Below are 20,618 nucleotides of genomic sequence, written 5' to 3'. Positions count from 1 at the left end.
CTCAGCAGCAGGTGGCTGCACATCGAGACTGTGGCAATGTAATTGAGCTGTGCTGCAGGAGGCTTTGCCTGATACTCTGACTACTCTGCCACACCACTTACCTTGGGGAAAAATGTTAAGAGATAAGGGCCAGCCATGCTTAATTCTTTCCACATAAGCAGTGATTACCTTCTAGCATAGAAAAAGTATGTGTATAGAACTATGGCCTATGAAAAAGTAATTAGGACTGTTTAGATTTCCTTTCTGCTCTTTAGATTGACAAGTTGACAGAAGAAGACCAGTAGACATGATTGGTAGCATTCTGCTCAAGCCTGGGGTCAGCCCCATAATAGGTCAGGATCGATGGTGCACCATTTGCACTGTAGCAAACAGATGCTTTTCCCTGTGGTTCCCTTCCAGGCTCCAGATCTGCCTCAGCTTCTCTGCTACTTTAAATTAAAAACAGAATAATAATATGCAAAAAGAGATGCCATTACACAATATTTTCTAGCAGTTGGCACAGCAAACAGAAGCACAATAAGAGCTCAGGGAAGGGAATCACTTGGCAAAGCATTACATGGTCAGGAAACCTCAGCTCATCAGAGGTGAAGTTGCCTGTGCCCTCACTGAAAATGATTCCCCATTTGTAATCTCTGTGAGATTTGAACTTTAATCCCTGATCAGAGACTAGGGAGGGTGGGATGCATGGGGGAAACTCCTTTAGTAAGAGGAGAAAACAGTTTCCCTGTCTCTTCTTGCCAGGGCTGCTGGGTTCTGGACTCTGGTCCTGACTCCACCATTACTTTGCAGTGTCACCCCACACAAGGTTGGGTGCTCCAGTTGCAGTACCCAAACAAAATGACAAAGTAACCAAGGCACGTGGAGCCACAGGCACAGCAAGAGTGATGGGAGAGTCCCCCTGGTCCCGGCGGGCTTGTGAACTCTTTTCTCCCAGCTTTTTGTTGAAAATTTGAATTAAGTGTTGACAAAAGCAAGCATGGTTTTAAGTGGGTCCCTTTCCTCATTGGTCCCCTTCAAATGAATTCTGTTGGCATCTGTGATGTTATAATGGTATTAGCTCACCCATTTCTGTACCACTGCAGAGGAAAAGCCAGGTGATACTTGGTTTTATCTGTAACGAAAAAAACAAGTTGAGGAAAAAAATACTTTATTTATCTTTTCAAAAAAAGAGGACATTTCAGGCCTCCTTTTGTCAACCCATTAAAGCCTTCCCCATCATGCAAAGGAGCACATCCGCTTTGTTAAAGGAGGAGAGCAAAGGATCTCCAGAAGGCTCTGGAAATGCACCATCAGATTTGCCTTTCTTTTTTGGTGGGGAGCTGACCTCTCAGGAGGGGGATAGAGTCATTTGAGGATGATGCACCTTTTCTGGCTTGTCAGAAAGGCAGCTTCAGTCCCCCTTGCTTGTTGTGCTCCAGCATGGTCAAAAACCATGGCCCACATGATGCTGTGCACTGTGCAAGCCACCTGCATGGGGGAGGGAATGGGGGATGCACAAAGTTTTGCTCAGCTCAGAGACTTCAGCACTGAGATGAGAAAAATTTTCACACAGCTGTTGCCTTTTGTTACGAGCCCTGAGTGGCTGAAATGCAGCTGTTTAATTAGCATATGCCCCAGAATTTGGGGCTACCAGCTCCCCAGAGGCTAAAATTTGGATTATCTAAGGCAGAGAAAGAACTGAGTCTTGTGGAGGTTTTTATTGGAGGACTGGGAAATTGGCTGCTTGCGGAAATGAATCATATCAGCATGACACACTAAAAATCTGGAAAAGCCGTTGGCAACATGACGAATTTGAACCCCGTGTCTCCCTTGGAGGATGGTGACTGAGCTGGGGAAGAATCAAAAAAGTCAAGAGTCCATTGACTGACATCACCATTAATTCAACCACTGTCTGAGATAACGAAAGGGTCTTGGCCTTAGCCAGGAGTGAATTATGCATGTTTACAGATGCATCCCTCCATGGGTGTCACCACTTCTCAGCAAAAATAATAGCAGAGATAGAAAATACCCTTAAAACAACAGAAGTTAAGCAATTAAAAAAAAAATCTTAACAGTCATGAATATGGTATCCTGGCAGCATCCCTTTGGAATTTGTTTAGTAAAGGCTTTAAAAAGGCTGGGCTGGCAGGACACACAGCTCTGGACAGAGAGATGAACCCACCCAGGGATGAAGGCTGCCTGGCTGCAAGATGTTATTTGCTGCAAGTCTTCCAGAGACCAGGCTATGCTCCCTACCAAGAGTCCCAGGTCCTACGGGATCCTGTGTAATGGTATAGATCTTTGGTTTTCTCTGTTTTTTAAAGGAAAAAGAAGTCATAGGGGACTGAGTTAAAGGCTTGAGCATGGGAGGGGGAGGTGATCAGTGATCCGCGTCTTTCTGTCTAGGGTGATAAATTCCCAGCCACTTGATGGTTTCAGATTTGCTGACATCAGACTGTTGTTAGATTATTGGTAATCTGAGGGGAGGGGAGAGGCATTTTATTATGTTTGCACTGTGCCCGGTAAAAGTGTTGGTACCTCTAATCATCATCATAATAAAATGGAATATTAGTAATAAAACTAATCTTTTGCTCAGGACTTCAGCACCACAGTGGGGGAGATTTGCATGATGTTCCTTTCAAAAAATTGACTTCTCACTCTCTCCTTTCCACTTCTATCACTGCTGCAGCAAAACAAAAATCTCCCCAAGCAGTTTGTAACATGGAACATATGACAAAGATGAGCAGTCTGACCTCTCTGAGAAGCAATGATACAACCACACACACACACACACAGTTGCAGTAGGTTTCTGCAACCAGTTTATCATTAAGCTACAAGGAGCAGCTCACATGTCAGCTTGTCAGAGTTCCCTTAGAAAGTTAAATAGTGCACACTTTATTTGTAATTGGATGCAAATTAAAATATCACTCATGAGAGGGCTGAAATCCCAGAAGGGCAGATTGCATGCATTAAGCCTCAGGATTTGAATAATGTCAGAGAATATGCTGTTCCTTTTTACAGTTTGTTTCTGTCCTCTGCCACCCCAGCAAAGTGAATAAATCAGTCTCTTCCCCCTTCCTGGAAAGTGAAAGGGGAAGATTCAACATCTGCTGATAAAGAGCATTTGAGTCATTCACAGTCTGCCAATTGGAGCTGCTCAGTGCAAAGTCTGAAAGTCAGGGATGGCAGCAGCTCCATGGGGCTTGGAGCAGGGACAGCCAGCCTGAGGCCATGTGTGTTACTGGGTATGCAGAGATCAGCCTGCTCTCCAGGGCAGCCTGCCACATTCTCAGTGGGTGAAGAAAATCAGTAGATCTGCCCGTGAATTCAGCTGCGAAGAGGGAGACGGTGTTAGGAAATAGCCACCTTCCTTGTGCTTGACGTGGGGTTGGGCTCTGAGGAGAATATGCTCAACCTCCGTCGTGCCCTAAGGAGAAAAATGTCTTGCTCAGAAGCAGTGAATGAGCAAAAGCAGCTGGAAGAGGTTTTCCCTGAGTTTTTCCTTCCCGTTCAATGGCCCACAAGAAAAGGTCTCATGACTCCCTTTGCCCAGTTATGTGGATGTGGACTCGCAGATTCCCCCTCTTGTTTCCCCATACAGAGACATGCCTTTAGAGGGTGGGTAAAATGCAGCAACTGTCTTTATCCTAAGGGAGCCCTGGCACAAGCAAGGGATGAAAGCCAGGTTTGTCCTATCTTTCGTAGGGTAGCCATTGGCCAAGGATGTATTGCTGAGCAGAGACCTCTCTAACTGCTCCATAAGGGACCAATGAGGTTCCTTACTTGGCCCCACTCCCAGCAGAAGGGTTGAATCCTGCAGGCATTACCATAGTAAAGATTGATAACACGAAGATGGAGGCCTCACTCAGAGCTTCTAGCTGGTCTTTTTAGTCAATAACCGTTTTCTTTCATGCCTTCCACACACAAATCATGCCCCAAAGGTGCTCCAAATCCAAAGCCATCATGTCTTCCTGCCTCAATCCTCTGGCTGGACTGCCAGCTCACGTTTGTATCCAGCCCAGCATGATCAGTCTCACCACAGCTGCCATCGTGCTGCGATTCTCCATAATCACTGGATTATTTCAGGGAGGGTGGAAAAAAAACCTACTCCAAAACCTGTCAAACCCAGTGCTACTCATGCAGAGAGGCCAGGGCAAGACAATGGTCAGCTTAGCAGGGCAACCTGTCCTAAGCCTGGTCTGGAGGGGGTTTATGAGGACATCCCATTTTTAGGGTAACGTCCTATCTATGGGCGACATCCCATTGTTCTTTGGAACATAACAACAGACTCTGGATGCAGAGGGAAGGCAGCCAGGGAAGGAGGATGGTGTGTCCATACAGGTGTGTGGAGGAAGCTCCTAAGGGAGACGGGAGACTCTGAGGACCACCCTTTGGTATTAGGCTTCCCTCAAGCAGAGCCATCCCTTTAGCGGTAAAAGAGAATTAGTGACATCTGGTACTTCTGGTGGAAAGCAAAATTATCCCTCTAAGCAAACAGCGACAAGTCACACTGGCTTGTGCAGCTCAGAACTAAGTATAAAAGATGGAGAGGTGCAAAATTGACAGCCCTGCAAAAGAAGGACATCGCCCCTCCTTAATTACAACTGCCACTTTATTACCTGGGATAAATATTGTCTTTTGGGGAAGTTTTTTGCAGTGTTTCACCACAACAGCTGCCTGTCCTGTGCTGTGGCTTCTTATTATTAACAGGCCCATGGGATTATAAAGCCGGAAGGGAGCAGGGAAAATCTTCCCCACAGCACATACACAAACAGCGTGCAGTGAGGTCAGGACCAGTTTCTGAACGCTAACAGTTTGGATCACTGGGAAGATGCTTTTCTCCCACCTCACTGGAAGCACCTGTCCTCCTGGGTGTCTCAGCTCCTTGGAGCACCGTGGCATCTGGAAATGAGTTGCAGGCAGAGAACAGTATGTCCTCTCCTGGTATCTCTTATTCTAGGGAAACTTAACTAAAAACCTAAACATAACAAAGCTGCTCCAAAAGCAGTTAAACCTTCCTTGCTTCATGAGGAGCATATAAGCACTCTGGCATCACACATCAGCCTCTCTCTGACTGAGGCACCTCGTTCCTCACTGCAAGGCAGAAGCTGTCCCTTCACATATGCTCAGAGAAATTTCCCAGAAGAGGCTTCATAAAGGGCCTCACCTCCCTAAAAAAGGAGTGCCATCAAGACAGGACCCTCATGGGTTAGAAACAAGAGGAGAGGCCCACCATCTTCCACCTTCACCCTACATGTGGGAGTTCAGCTCCTCCAGTCACCCTGTTTTCTTCCCTGCCCATCACCTGAGCGGGGTCTGAGAAGGTCCCTGTCACCTCAGGAAGAACCAACTGGATGGCAAATACTCAGCAAGGCTACTGCCAATTTGCTGCCATTTTTTCCCCCAGCTCAAGCAAGACACAGAAGCACCGCTACACTCGTATACCAAAGACAACTTATGTTAGTGGCTGTGAGCTTACAGAGAGGAAATGGGGATGCAGGACCGATACCGCACAGGAATCAGGTATCAGTTGCATCCCGCACAGACGGACTGGTTTGGTTTCCCTTCTGATGCACATGGCAGACGGGGAGAGATGTGCTTTTTACACTGCTTGTCTGGAACAACCATCAGCCAAGTCCTGAGCATTTCCAAGGGAAAGGGTAGAAAAATGGTGTCCAGGTTCTGCATTATACAGGCATTTAGGCACAAGCTGAGAAGAGGACGTCATACCAGTAACACCAAATGGCACATACCTGAAGATGTCGGAGACATTTGTTCTAACTATCTCCTTCTCCCAGTCAACTTCATATAGCAAGTATAGCAGCTATAGATATCTCCTCTGCTAGTAGCCCCCAGGGCACTACCAGCTTTGTTCTTTTACCTGTATTATCTTTGCAGCTTGCCTTTCTGCTGCCAGCAGGCATAAACATGGTCTTTCTTTTTACATAGGGTAGGAGATGGTCTCAGAGGTAGGATAATTTTCCAAATTTATGTTTCTTCCCTCTTTTTCTCTCCAGACTTCCAAAGATTCAGGACTGAAACTTTGCTCTGAGCCTTTACCTAGTACAACCAACAAATCCTATGACTGTAATTGGTTTTGCTAACTCAATAACTGAATAAAATTTTGCTGAGTAAATGAATTAAATTCCAGTATCTCTACAAATATACAGGGACAGGATTATTTGTGGCCTGACACAAAACCACCATATTCTGATCAGCTGGATGCAGGTCATGCTACAATCCCATATTATACCTTATAGCATGATACAAACAGGAGTTTGTTCACTAGGTAGCACTGATCAAGTACAGCTGGTTCTTGTAGAGGATCTTCTATGAAGTTTAGCCATTTCGAATCTCAACATTTTTTATCTAGGATTACAAATAAACATATTATTTTTTCCCCTTTTTTGGCACTGGATGTGAACCACAACATAAGTTAATGCTCTGAAGATAATGTCTAGCCCTAGGCCAATTGTTAATGCTGTTGCAAAGAAAACTCTATGCGGAAAATGACACTGCAGAGCAGTTGCAAAACTCACGGTGCAACCCAAAAAGCAGGAGCAGATGATTTTGCATAGGTCTGGATTACTTCCATAGCTTTTTACTTTTCCCCATTGCTGGACACGGATGCAGAATACTGTCAATATTTCATTCGAAGTTTTCAACTGAAGGGGCAAAATGTAGAGGGGTTGCTAAAGACCAGTTTCTGCACATAGTTCATAAACCTAAGTGCGCTGGTGAGAGCATATGAAATCACACTGTGATGACAGAAATAAAAAAACCTTTCTAATATTCTTGCTAGCACTGAAATGCCAAACCTAGAGAGAAGCAGAAACAAGGGTTTCTTGGGCACTGATTTGCCTCATCCTGTTGATAGTGTTGCACATGAAGAAGATCTGCATAGCGGGTGAGATAAGATGGTTGGGGTTTGATGACGGCTGCTTGAGTGCTGACAGGTGTTTCCTTTTCTAAATCCCTTGGGGGAGTACCTGGCTACCTTCCCTGAGGAGACACTGGTTATCTGAGTTGATCTCCTTTGCGTTTTAACTTCTATGAAGCATTACAGGCAATATTGTATTTTGTGTGCACTACAAAGAGCTGGCTCCTCCCAGAGCTTTCCTAGGGTGTCTCTAGAGCGGCATTGACTAACTCTATTAAGGGACTTGGGATTAAACTCTGCTCTGAGTGTTTCTTCTGCTCTGAAGAGAGATGCTCTAATACAGTGAGTCCTGTCAGCAGAGCAACGCCACAGCTTTAATAGGAACTACTTGGTTCTCAGCCTAGACTGGTTCCAGTTAATTAATGGTTTCATTATCCAAAAGGGTGTTTATAAAGTCCTAACCCCTACTCCAGTCTAAAAGCTTTCATGTTTCTAGCATCTTCTACCCAAAGATCTCAAAACTATTTATCATATTACCTGATACCATGGATATTATCTCCCTTCTCCAAAAAGAGAACAAAGCCAAACTTTCCAAAGCGGCCCATCATTTTTGGGTGCCTGATTTTTGGCCACATTTTGGACTAGTTTTCAGAGCTACAGGCTTTTCTGGGTCTCACAGGTCAACAGTACTGCAGAGGTCTAGTACTCATAAAAAGCAAAACATGGATATTTTAAGTTTGTTGTTCAGAAGAGTTAAAGATTATGAAAAACTGGCTTGAAAAATTCAGAAAAATTTCAGGATTAGATAACAGAGCATGGAACTGGATCTGAGGGCTTGCACAAGCCCCTGTGAAAGCTCTCTGGCCAGTCAATGGCTAATAACCCCCTTTGGAGTCCATGGAGGGTTGCTGCCAATGCAAAGTCCTGCAGCTGGGTATCTTTGGGAACAGGCTGAAGAGCTCTGTTGCAGGTGACTTCAGCATCCTGCCAGTGTACCCTAGAAGCACAAGACAGGAGTTTGAGGATGTGTTTTGCCCTGCCTGTGGTCCCAGGAGGCTGTGGTCCTCTTACCCTGACTAGGAAGAGGACGAATGCATGTTCCTTCCATCACATCCCAGAGTGGTTGCGAAACAGCCTGGAGTGACTCAGGCGCAGCTGGAGAAAACATCATGTTTTCAGGACCATAATGTTCCTGGCCTGCAGTCTGGGGCCTAGTATTTGTGGTAGATTTTAACTAGGAACTCAACTGACGGCCAGTTTTGCTCCCTTTAAGCTCTGCCATCTGAGCCTTTGATTTCTTGGGCCCCCATTTATAATTGTCTACTGCTGCCGCAAGGAGTTATGTGCTCTAGACTGTGTGGAGAAATAATCAGTTTGGGGTATACAGTCCCATGTTAGTAATTAAGGAATTTGGTAACACTCACAAATTCATTAGCATGTAGCATTGTTTTGGCCTCCCTTACAATGATGAAGAGGTATGTCTTGTTGTAGTACTATGATGTTCTTCACTTCCGTATACAGCTTGAAATGGGTTCTTTAGACTGGGTCTGTGGTATAGGTGTTTGATCAGAAGCATGAAGGAATATGTGTGTGAGTGCTCAGACCACAGAAATACCCATTTTTCTCAACAGATTTAAACAAGTTATGTTGATAAAAATGAAAGATCATGCACGTCACAGCTAGGAAGTAGAACCCTTACAAAGTTTCTTGGGATAACAATCAATTTGCCATAAAATTTAAAAACTAGCTTGCAAAGTTTATGTTATTCTATATTCTGTTATATTCTATCAATCTATATTCTGTTAGGATTTTTTGTCATAAAACATGTATCAGTATTTATTTGTTGTTCTAACTTGCTTGATTTGTCCTAAAATAATTATTATTGTCATCAGACTGGCTGAAAAACTTTCCAACAGATGTAAAGTATCTTTCCAAAATGGTGGCAATACTGAAATAAACTGCAGCATGCCTGTAATGAGCAACTGTAACACTAACATTTTGCAGATTGTAAACACAGCTATGGCTATATTATGGGAGGAACTATCATGATACTAAGTTTAAGTGCATTTGTTTGTTTTTAAATTATTAATTGAATAATTGCCAGGTTTGTGGCCATCATTAGGCTTCAGGATTAATGGCTGCACCGAGGTGAATGGAGACTGAGAGTGTTAGGTTAGACTGTGCAGGATCCCTTGCTGTGTGCAGAAGATGTCTTGCATGCTGCTCGAGCCAGCAGCCAGCTCAGCACAGCAAACAGCTCAGCTGCACATCAGACAGTGATGAGGTGGGAGCTGCAGAGATTCTTGTCACCCTGTGATTGGTACAGAGGGTATGAGACACTTCTGTCCTTGGAACGCTGAGCACCTGACACGTCCCCTTTTCTGCGCAGGGCTGCAATGTGCCACATCTGGGCAGGGGAGCCCACGTCCAGTGCTGTCATGGTCACAGCATGACACCAGAGGATGCAGGGCACCAGCCAGTGCCTACAAAAGCTGGGGAGAAGCAAGTCTGCAAGCCAATTTATAGATGCGTAAGAGGCCTGCTTATGTCTTCCCATGTAGTAAATGGAGATGGAGGTTTTGTATGAACTTGTTTTCTCTGCAGGGCCAGGGAGTAAGTCATTCATTTTTCCCTCTCAGCTCTGTTTTATATGTATGTATTTATTTTACAGTGTTAGAGAATTAAAAGCAGGAGAAACCAAGAGCATTTTCTGCTGCCAATGAGCCAGTGACTTACCTGTAATTAAAGAGGACGTAAACTCATTTATTTGTTGATTCAGGTTGGGCAGGGAGGAGAACATTGACTCTTTATTGCCAAAATTAGAATTGGGTAACTCCATTCACTCTTGTGGATAGAGAAGTCACCCTTATATCTTCACTTAAAGTGAAAAAACACAGTCAGTCCAACAAAATGGATGACATGTAGGAGAGCTCTGAGTAGATAAGTTCTATTCTTTGCAGCATTAAGTTACAATATGTTGTTTCTCCCACCCACAGTAGGGGGGAAAGTCTGTCCTACAAATCAAAATTGTTACAAATTACAGGCTTAATCCTTAACACCACAAGGCAGTCTCCATCACGTGAGTGTTTTGGTCCAAAGAATATGCAGTAGTGCAGATAAAGATGGACAGATCCTATTGCAAGTGAAATTCCCCACTGCTCATTGCCGTCTTCTGGGTTGGAGGACATGCGTAGTGGCAGCACTGCAAGCGGACAAGGCTAAGGCAGAATCTGTGGTCTAGAGGGTTTATTTAAGATACGGTTAGCATGCAGCCTTTGTGGCTTAAGAGCTCATGTGTTAGCTTTGTTCCCTTATGAGCTGTCAGTGTAACATATGAATACATGATTCTTCCCCTATGGGCTGCAGATCCCTGGAGATACTGCTTGTAAGAGGTCCTGGAAAGTATTGTCAGGAGGCTCAGTTCACATCAGTACAAACTACCCATCCACTGGAAAAATATCCACCACTGGAAAAGGTTGGAGATGGCTGATGTTGACCAATTACACTAGTTCTGGTTTAGAAAAAAAATGTTTGTGTTTAAATGCTACTGCTACATCTCTTCCATTCCTATTACTGCTTCCCTTTGCTTTGAACGGAGTGCACCTTTCTCCTCAACAGTACACGCATATTCCTGTAAGGAAGCACGCACTGCACTACCTAACTAAAGATCATGCAACAGGTGGGTATGACAGATGGGGGACAGCAAAGTAACAGTGAGATAATTAGGATTAGAACCATAAACAGCGGTGGTGGCAGACGTTATGAGAGACATTTGCATGAAAATTGGATCTTTGCTTATGAAGAGTTCATTGCTTCCTGCTGTTCTCACAAAAAAACATGTTGCTTTGACATCACAGTAGGTTGCTATGGAGATGCTGATGCTACCAAAGATAGGACTGAGCTGGAGGGCTATAAAAAGTCCTGGAGACCCAGCTGAGTCCGTACGCATTTGGGAAAGGCCAGCACAGCATTTATTTTTGGCAGTTGCACAGCAGCCTATTTATGTGACAGAATGTGACACCAAAAGTGGATAAGGGGACATCACAATACAACAGAGTGCCACGATGCTGGGGCGGGGGTGGGGGGGGTGGGGGGAGAGGCATAGTTAGGAGTAGGGGAAAACTAGGGACTTGAATTGGTACAACCCTGGTGATACAGAATAAAGCTCCCAAAAAAGGAAATAAGTTTTAGAAAGAGGACATGCTAGAAACCAAAACTTTTCTGTTCCCTGAAAGATATCACAGGCTTAGCAACCTTGTGAGATATGTCTCCTAGTTAATTTTAAATCTCAGTAAACATAGAATCATAGAATCATAAAATCATTTAGGTTGGAAAAGACCTTTAAGATCATCAAGTCCAAGCATAAACCTAACACTGCCAAGTCCACCACTAAACTATGTCCCTAGGTGCCATTTTTACACATCTTTTAAATACCTCCAGGGATGGTGACTCAACCACTTCCCTGGGCAGCCTGTTCCAATGCTTGACCACCCTTTTGGTGAAGAATTTTTTCCAAATATCCAATTTAAACCTCCCCTGGTGCAACTTGAGGCTGTTTCCTCTCGTCCTATCACTTGTTACTTGGGAGAAGAGACCGACCCCCACGTCTCTACAACCTCCTTTCAGGTAGTTGTAGAGAGAGATAAGGTCTCCCCTCAGCCTCCTTTTCTCCAGACTAAACAACCCCAGTTCCCTCACCTGCTCCTCATAAGACTTGACCTTGCTAACAAATACTATAACTGTTATTTACAGCTGAGCTGTCAGCATGTTATCCCACAAATGTGAGGTCATTTACCCGGTGTGCGAGACGCCAATATACACACAGGGCAAACGTATTTTATTTCATGTGTGAGCAGAGATGGGTGCTAGGTGGTAGCTCCACAAAGCTAGCACCAAGTTTGGTCATGCAGGTATGGTATTTATACAGTCTAGTTATACATATGCATAAGTAATAACACAAAGCAGTTTTCTACTGGTCTACATTTCTCTTATTCCAACTTAAAGCTACAGTGCTACTTTAATATCCTGCACATGCTCAAAGGTGAGGGGTCTCTGCTTGGACCGGGGTCTCCAGCTTGAGGGGTGTGACGTTTAGTATTATAATGAGGATAGTTTGCATGAGGGTGCTTCTTATCACACTTCTACTAGTTGTTTCAGATGGTTCCCAAAACATATTAATTAGCTTACATATTTCTTTGGGATGTGCTTTACTCCCAAGGACAGTAATTCTTGTTTAGATGTTCCATGTTCCAGCCTGAATCCCCCTTACCAACTTTACGTAAGTCCTGGCTTTCCACCAGCTCCTGTTAGACTACAGTTCCCCCCTTTGAGACTATGAGACTTTTCTTCATAGTCCTCATATGTCTCATTATTAGTTCTCATTAATAGTATATTATTTCCAGTAGTAACTTGTACAGTTAGTCATCTAACACATTTTAAGGCACAACTAACAACAATACAGATGATTATCATGATGATTACAATTATAATCATCGTTTAAAGTAAACTTGCCAACCATCCAGTTAGGGAGAATCCAAAACTTTGTAATATTTTGTTTAGAGGCCTGAATATCTCTACTTGATTTTGCCACTTATTTTATTTCATCTATTTGTTGATCTAAATGTTCAGTTATATTGGGGATATGGATGCAACAATCTTTGGGTTTCAGTTTTAGGTACCCACATACCCTGTGTTCATGTAATAACATTAAATCTAAGGTTAGCCTATTCTGCAACGTCATCTTTGAAGTTTCCTGTAATTGAGTGTTTTAAATCTTGTAATCCTGCTCTAGTTGCATTTGCTAATAGTTCTACTTGTCCTGTCAGATTGTACAACCACAATCGACTCTGAAAGGAGGTAATTTGGAGACTGAAGGTAGCTTCGGTTTAAATCTAAAGTTAAAATTCCCCACTCGAGGGGATTGGCTGCAGATTTAGGTAATGGTAAACAGGCCATTATACTGCTGACGTTATGGATTCTTCCAGAGGATTGGACAAGTTTTAAGACTAGATTTCTGTTACAAAAAGTATATGCTAGCTTAATCAATGTCAGAGATGATACAATTTTCATTGGAACCATGCTAAATTAATAACACTTTCCGAGAGTGTTGTAGGAGTAATTTCAATAGTAGTTTTCTAAAAGAAAAACCTTGATACAATTGATCAACAGTCCCTGGTTAGTCGGAGTTTCAGTTCTCCAGTTGGTGTAGAAGTCCACTTGTGCTAGTCTGGTGCCTTCTTTACTGTAGTATAATGAATCCAGGAGTCGATCCCATTCACCTTAACTGCTATATAAGTTTTAATAGCACTGTATAAGGCCCTTTCCACTTTTCTTTCAAGGGCTCATCTTTCCAAGTTTGTACGCAGACTGTGTCTCCTGGTTGGAATGGGTGTACTGGAGTGTCCAAGGGAATGGGAGTCTTGTGGTTTAGGTACCTATGCAGGGAGGATAAATTCTGCGAGAGAGAAATCAAAACCTCTTTAATTACAGCCTGTCCCTTTATATGCATTTGGTCTCCCTTCGTGGTTAAATGATTGATTGGATATGGTTTCCCATACAGGATCTCAAATGGACTAACACCTTTCCTAACTCTGGGTGTAATTCATACTCTCATTAATGCTATTGGTAGGATACCTATCCATTTCATTTGAGTTTCCTGACACACTTTAGAAATCTGTCTTTTTAGAGTTTAATTCGTTCTTTCTACTTTTCCACTGGACTGTGGCCTCCAAGGGATATGCAAATCCCATTTAATGTCTAGAAATCTAGAAACTCCCTGCACTATTTATGCAATAAAGTGGGGTCTGTTATCAGAGACCTGGAACACCAAATCTGGGGATAATTTCTTTCAATAAAATTTTAATCACTTCCCTAGCCTTGTTAGTGCAACAAGGGAAAGCTTCGGGCCAACCAGAAAAGGTGTCTACCATTACCAATAAATAAGTATACAGATTACACCTTGGCAATTCCATGAAATCTATTTGCCAGTATTCCCCAGGAGTTATTCCTTGTTTTAAGATTCCTCCTATGATTTTCTTTGCAATTTTTGGGTTATTGGCGCAACAGATAGTGCACTTTTTAATTATTATATCTGCTAGGCTTTGCATTCTTAGCCCAATGATGTAGTCTTTTGGCAATTAGCACTAATGCATCTGCTCCCGAGTGTGTTTCTTGGTGCAGTTTCTCGAGTAGAATTTCCATCATCTTTTCAGAAATCAATAATTGCTTCAGTGGTGTCACCTATCAACCCTGATCATTTTTGGAACAATCTAATTGCTCTGCCAATTGATTTTTCTTCTCAGTATATTGTGGGGGCGATAATTCCAAATGGGATACTGGAATTAAAGCTCCTTCAAATTTTGATTTCTGTAATGCTGCTTCTTTTGCTAACTGGTCTGCTTTTCGATTTCTCTTTGTGATTTCACTGTTCCCCTTCTGATGCGCTTTACAATGCATTATAGCAACCTCCTTTGGTTGAAGGACTGCCTGTAAGAGCTTCATTATTTCTGTTCCATATTTGATTGGAGTCCTGTGTGAACTGAATAGTCCTCTTTCTTTCCAAATTGCCCCATGTGCATGCACTACTCTGAATGTATACTTAGAATCTGTGTAAATATTGACTCTTTTTCCCTGACTAAGCTCTAAAGCTCATGTTAGTGCAACCAATTCTGCCTTTTGAGCAGATGTATTACTAGGCAAAGATTTAGCTTCTAAGGCCCAAGTACGTGTTACAACTGCATATCCAGCTTTCCATCTTCTTTCCAACACAAAACTGCTTCCATCAGTAAATACCTCCAGTTCTGCATTTGGTAGAGGTTCATCTCGCAGATCAGGCCTACTAGAATACACTTGTTTGGTGGTGGTTAAGCAGTCATGATGCAATTCATCGGATTCAGAAAATGGGAGCAGAGTTGCAGGATTTAGAGCAGAGGTCAGGGAGATTACAACATCATCTTGTTCCAGCAGCACAGCTTGATATTTAGCTAACCTGCTTGGGGAGATCCAGTGATGCCCTTTATTTTCAAGGAGAGAAGACACAGCATGAAGTACAAATACAGTAGTCGGTTGGCCTAATGTCAATTTCCGAAATTCTTCAATCAAAGTTGCAATAGCCACTACTGCCCTCAAACAAGTGGGCCAACCTTTACTGACCTCGTCTAATTGCTTTGAAAAATATCCCACCGGTCTTTTCTGGCTCCCCAGTTTTTGTGTCAAAACTCATAATGCCACGTGCTGTCATTCATGTACATATTATAATCGGAAGGGTTTCCTCAAATTCAGGAGTCCCAAAGCAGGAGCGTCCATGAGTTTCCTTTTAATTTCATCAAAACTCTTCCTACATTCAGGTGTCCATTCGAGAACCCCCTCAAGTCCTTTCACAGCAGCATACAGTGGTTTAGCAATTAGTCCAAAATTGGGAATCCATAAGCAACACCATCCAGCCATCTCCAGAAATCCTCTTAATTGCTTCTTTGATGTAGGTACAGCAATTCTACAAATTGCCTCTTTTCTCTCAGTACTTAATTCTCTCTGTCTTTGGTGATTTCAAACCCCATATATTGGACCTTTTTTTCCCAATCTGAGCCTTTTTCTTAGAAACTCAATACCCTGCCAAGCCCAGAAAGTTAAGCAAACTGATGGTGGCTTCCAGACATGCCTCATAACTGTCAGAACCAATTAGTAAATCATCAACATATTGCAACAATGTTACAGCATCATGATCATTTTGCCATTGTTCCAATTCTTTGGCTAGTAGGTTACCAAACAAGGCAGGGCTGTTCTTGATTCCTTGGGGAAGGACAGTCCAGCAGAGTTGTGTCTTACGTCCTGCAGTTGGATTCTCCCATTCAAAGGCGAAGATGGTCTGGCTCTGCTTATCCACAGGTATACAGAAGGCGTCCTTTAAATCTAATACTGTGAAATAAGTATTACTGTTAGGGATTGTAGTAAGGAGGGTATATGGATTTGGAACCACAGGGTGGACATCTACTGTCCTTCCATGAATTTCTCTTAAGTCCTGTACCAGTCTATATTCAGAAGAATGGGGCTTCTTTACAGATAGGATGGGAGTATTAAATTCCGATTGACAATCCCATAACAATCCATGTTCTAAAAAGGAGCTTATTACAGGTTCTAATCCTTTTCGAGCCACCAGCTTAATGGGATATTTTTTCTTTCTTACCGGTTGAGCTCCTGGTTTCAGTTCAGTCTTTACCGGAGTCGCATTCTTTGCTTGTCCAGGTATCTTCGATGCCCACACCAGAGGTATGACCACATTCAGTACTTCCTCTGGAATACTCATTTCTTCATTAGGATCTTTCTCGATTAACAAACATATCTGGGCTTTCCAGGCAGTCTCTGGAGGAATATGCAACTGAACAGAGTCTTTTAAAAAAGTTAGTTGTGCATTCAGTTTACAAAGTAAATCCTGTCCAAGCAATGGTAAGGGGCATTCTGGCATATAAAGGAATTCATAAGTTAATTTAGTATTTCCAATTCAACATTCCATAGGTTGTAAAAACGGCCTTAAATTCTTTTCCCCTGTTGCACCAACAATGGTTCTTTTAGTTCTACTTAAGGGTCCCCTACAACTAGTTACTACAGAATGTGTGGCTCCACTATCAATTAAAAAATGTATTATTTCATTCCCCAGCTTGATTGGAACCAGAGGATCAGCTGGGGAAACTTTAATAGATTCCTCTGATCCCCTTCAATCCAACCCAATCTCCGTCATTACCCCAACAGTTTCCTCTGTCTCTCTTTCCTGATTACCCGGACAACGTGGACAATCTTTTTTCCAATGGCCCTCTTGCTTACAATATGCGCACTGATTCATTCCCAAGGGAATGTCATGATGATTTCTACTGTGATTTCTATGGCCTCTTCCTTAGCCACAAAATCCACCTCGCCTATTTTCTCTCCCTTTTTCTTGTTCTTCTGTCAAGGCAGCCAACAAAGAAGCTTGCAGGTTTGCTCATCCCCACTTCTCCTTCTCTTCTATTTCCTCCCAATTATTATACATCTTATATGCAATTGCTGGTAACTGTGAGATTGTCATTCCATCCACACCCTCTACCTTTTGTAATTTCTTTCTTATATCTGCTGCCGCTTGACCAATAAACAGCATGTTAAATAACTTTGAATTGCTGTCATCTTCTGGATCCAGATCTGTCCATTTTCGAGCTACTTCACACAATCTCTCATAGAAGGCTGATGGGGTTTCCTTATCCCCCTGCCTTACTTCATATAGTTTAGATAAATTCTTAGGCTTTTGCACTCCATGTTGAATCCCATACAAATTAATTTTTGACATTCCTTTACCCTTTGTAATCCCTCACTTGTGTTTGGATCCCACTCTGGGTCCTCTTTTGGGAGGTACATATTGGTATTAGGCACCGCCCCTGTCCAGTTGTTGGATCAGTCCCTCTCTAGCCTTCTCTAAAATTGTTCTCCTCTCCTCAGTGGTAAACAAATATTCTAGGAGAGCCTGTACATCTCCCCAGTTAGGATTATGAGTAATCATTACAGTTTTAACAGTATTCTACATTCCTTCTGGATTGTTTTGATAGGATCCAAATACCTGTTTCCAGTTTAATAAATCAGAAGTAGTAAAAGGTACAGGTACATATACTGGTGTTCCTTCAGGCCCTACAGCCTGTCTGAGGAGAGCTTGAACTATTGGTTTCTATCCCCTTGTTCTTTTAGAGATAGGACTCACAACTCCATTATCACTTGAGCTATTGAATTCTGGCTGTTTTGGGGGAGCTACCAACAGCTGAATATCCTCTTCCAAATTTTCTGATTCAATACAACAAGATTTTCCCTTTTTCTCTTTTAATGCATATATTCCAATCTGATGTTTAGAATCCACTAAGCCACATTTTTTCCTAATATCCCCATCATTTCTTACTGAAGAAAACATATCCACATAAGGTATTTCATCCCATTTTTCAGTTCTCCGACAAAACAACATTAATTGCAATATAGTGTTATATTTCAATGATCCATTCTCAGACCATTTTTCATCATCTTCCAATTGATATTGTGGCCACCATTGATTACAATACCATTTTAGCTTATTTTTAGTCATGAGATCCCCCCAAATTTACTCCAATTCTTCAGGATGCATCCTAGAGGAGAGCAAAGGGGTGCCTCCCGGGAAGCAGCAGCGCCCATATCAGTACCGAAAAACCCAGCGTTTCTACACAAACCAGAATGAGGGACATCTCCCTTTGTTACTCAGAACAGAACAGAACAGAACAGCGTGTAGAAACAATCAGAATTATGCTACTGACACATATCTTTCCTGATGCGTCTTATGCAGAGCCCAGAACAGAACAGATGGTGCCTGCTTCCCGAGAGATTTTGCCCCTACCCTCCTTTTCTCATTTCCCCCCAAAAATACCTCTTTTCAGTAGCGTTGCACCGTTGTGTCACTTACTGCTAGCCTGCAGGAGAGGAGCTGAAGGACTCCCCAATCAACAGGTCAGTGCGTGCTGGAGTCCACTCGGGTCTCTTCTCCCCATTGGATGCAGCAAGACGAACTCGGCAAGGCTGTCAGTGCAGTCCCATCTGGGGTGCTAAAACTGTTATCCCACAAGTGTGAGGTCGTTTACCCGGTGTGCAAGACGCCAATATACACACAGGGCAGAGGTATTTTATTTCATGTGTGAGCAGAGCTCCACAAAGCTAGCACCAAGTTTGGTCATGCAGGTACGGTATTTATACAGTCTAGTTATACATATGCATAAGTAATAACACAAAGCAGTTTTCTACTGGTCTACATTTCTCTTATTCCAACTTAAAGCTACAGTGCTACTTTAATATCCTGCACATGCTCAAAGGTGAGGGGTCTCTGCTTGGACCGGGGTCTCCAGCTCGAGGAGTGTGACTTTTAGTATTATAATGAGGATAGTTCACGTGAAGGTGCTTCTTATCACACTTCTACTAGTTGTTTCAGATGGTTCCCAAAACATATTAATTAGCTTACATATTTCTTTGGGATGTGCTTTACTCCCAAGGACAGTAATTCTTGTTTAGATGTTCCATGTTCCAGTCTGAATCCCCCTTACCAACTTTATGTAAGTCCTGGCTTTCCACCAGCTCCTGTTAGACTACAAGCAGGTCATCATCATCATGAATACTTTTAGACCTGGTTAAAAAAGTTAAATTCCCTTTTCAACCTTCATTTTTCTAACCAAAAGCATTTTAAAAAACAACAGCCTGAGCTTTTCTGCCTCCCAGCTGTTGAAAAATGAGGAGCAATTGCCTGAGCAAAATTTATCAAACATCATTGTCAGTTCTCTGAAGGAGATGATTGGTTACAAAAGCATTGTTCCTATGAGAGAGGGACTTCACCACAAACCAGCCACTCACCAATATTTCTGGATGCTGAGTGATGGTCACAGGCAGATTGGACACGTCCACCAGAGACATTTCTGTGCCCAAGAGTCTGCCCCCTGTCTGCCACCCTACTGAGATCTGCCCATGGATGGCAGCACCAGCAGCACGCAGGAGGTCTCTGGTGGGCACTGCTCTGGCAGGGTGGGTGGGCTGCACAGCAGGTCAGCCAGGGCTTCACAGATTATAAAATTATTCTTGATGCTTTTGAAATCTATGACATGGTCATGCTTTTCAGAGTAAAAAAGTTTTCACAGGAGCTTCCTACTCCTTGGCAAATGTGCCTTTACCCGTGTGTGGCTGCATTTCGGCTGCTAGCTTTTCCCTATTCCAGAAACCAAACAGAAGATTTGCCTCCACAAAGCCTAATGCCAGTAGTAGTTTCACCCTCCATTAAAATAACCCCCAAGCTATTGATATCAGCCAGTAGCAATGGGTGCCACTTCCCCTCCCAGTATAGCTGTAATACTTCAGTGTTCACAAAGAGTCTTTACTCATGTTCCACACCCCATCCAAAAAGCAGGACGGCACTTTCTTCAGGTATCAGTTTGTTCAGCACTGAATGAAAAGGAACGTAAGAACAGAAGACACTGCTTGGGCTTGCAAGCACCATCCCCAGTTTTCAAAGGCAAACCCATCACACCCGTCTGTACGCTCATTAGGCTTCATTTAGACTAGGCAAAAGCAGGGACAGATGCTACACTCACAAAAGATGTTTCTGTAGTTCATAAAAATACATTGCCTGTGATATGACTGAGCAGCTATGATAGGGATGCTGCATGAAAGCTCATCCTGTCTCCTTCCCTCCCCTTTGTTTGATGCCACAGCAATTTAGCAAAGGCAGAAATGGCTCTGCACCCCTGCAAGTTTAAGAGAGACCTGTAGCACTTCTATATAAATTGAGAGTCTGGGACAAAACAAGAAGGAAAGAAACTAGATTAAAAACCAGTTTCTTCATTTAAGAAATTGTTGCAAGTGTCAGCGTAGGATAAAATCTTGTAGAAATACAAGTAAGGGAACACAAACTGCTCCAGTGCATGTTTTTGCTGGAAATGTTTTGGGACATGTGCTCTCCCTCCTCAGGGAAGGACAAATAATGCCTTTGTTGTAGACTTTGGAAAGAAACAGCAAGGGCTTTTATTCTAAAAGCCATTGCCCAGCAGCTGAGGCATCCTTGGAACAGCTAAAAGCCTTCTAACTTCTTGCTTAAGCTTATACATACACCTATATATCCCAATTAAACTTGTTAGGTTTTGTGCCAACATCAGTCATTACTTTAAGTTTCTCTCCTCTCTGCCAATGTTTACACAGATGCAGGATTTACAGACAGGAATCACCTCTCCTCTTCTATTCTACATTA

Source organism: Ciconia boyciana, chromosome 6 (assembly GCF_034638445.1).
Source record: "Ciconia boyciana chromosome 6, ASM3463844v1, whole genome shotgun sequence".
NCBI classification, from domain to species: domain Eukaryota; kingdom Metazoa; phylum Chordata; class Aves; order Ciconiiformes; family Ciconiidae; genus Ciconia; species Ciconia boyciana.
This window is presented reverse-complemented; position numbering follows the sequence as displayed.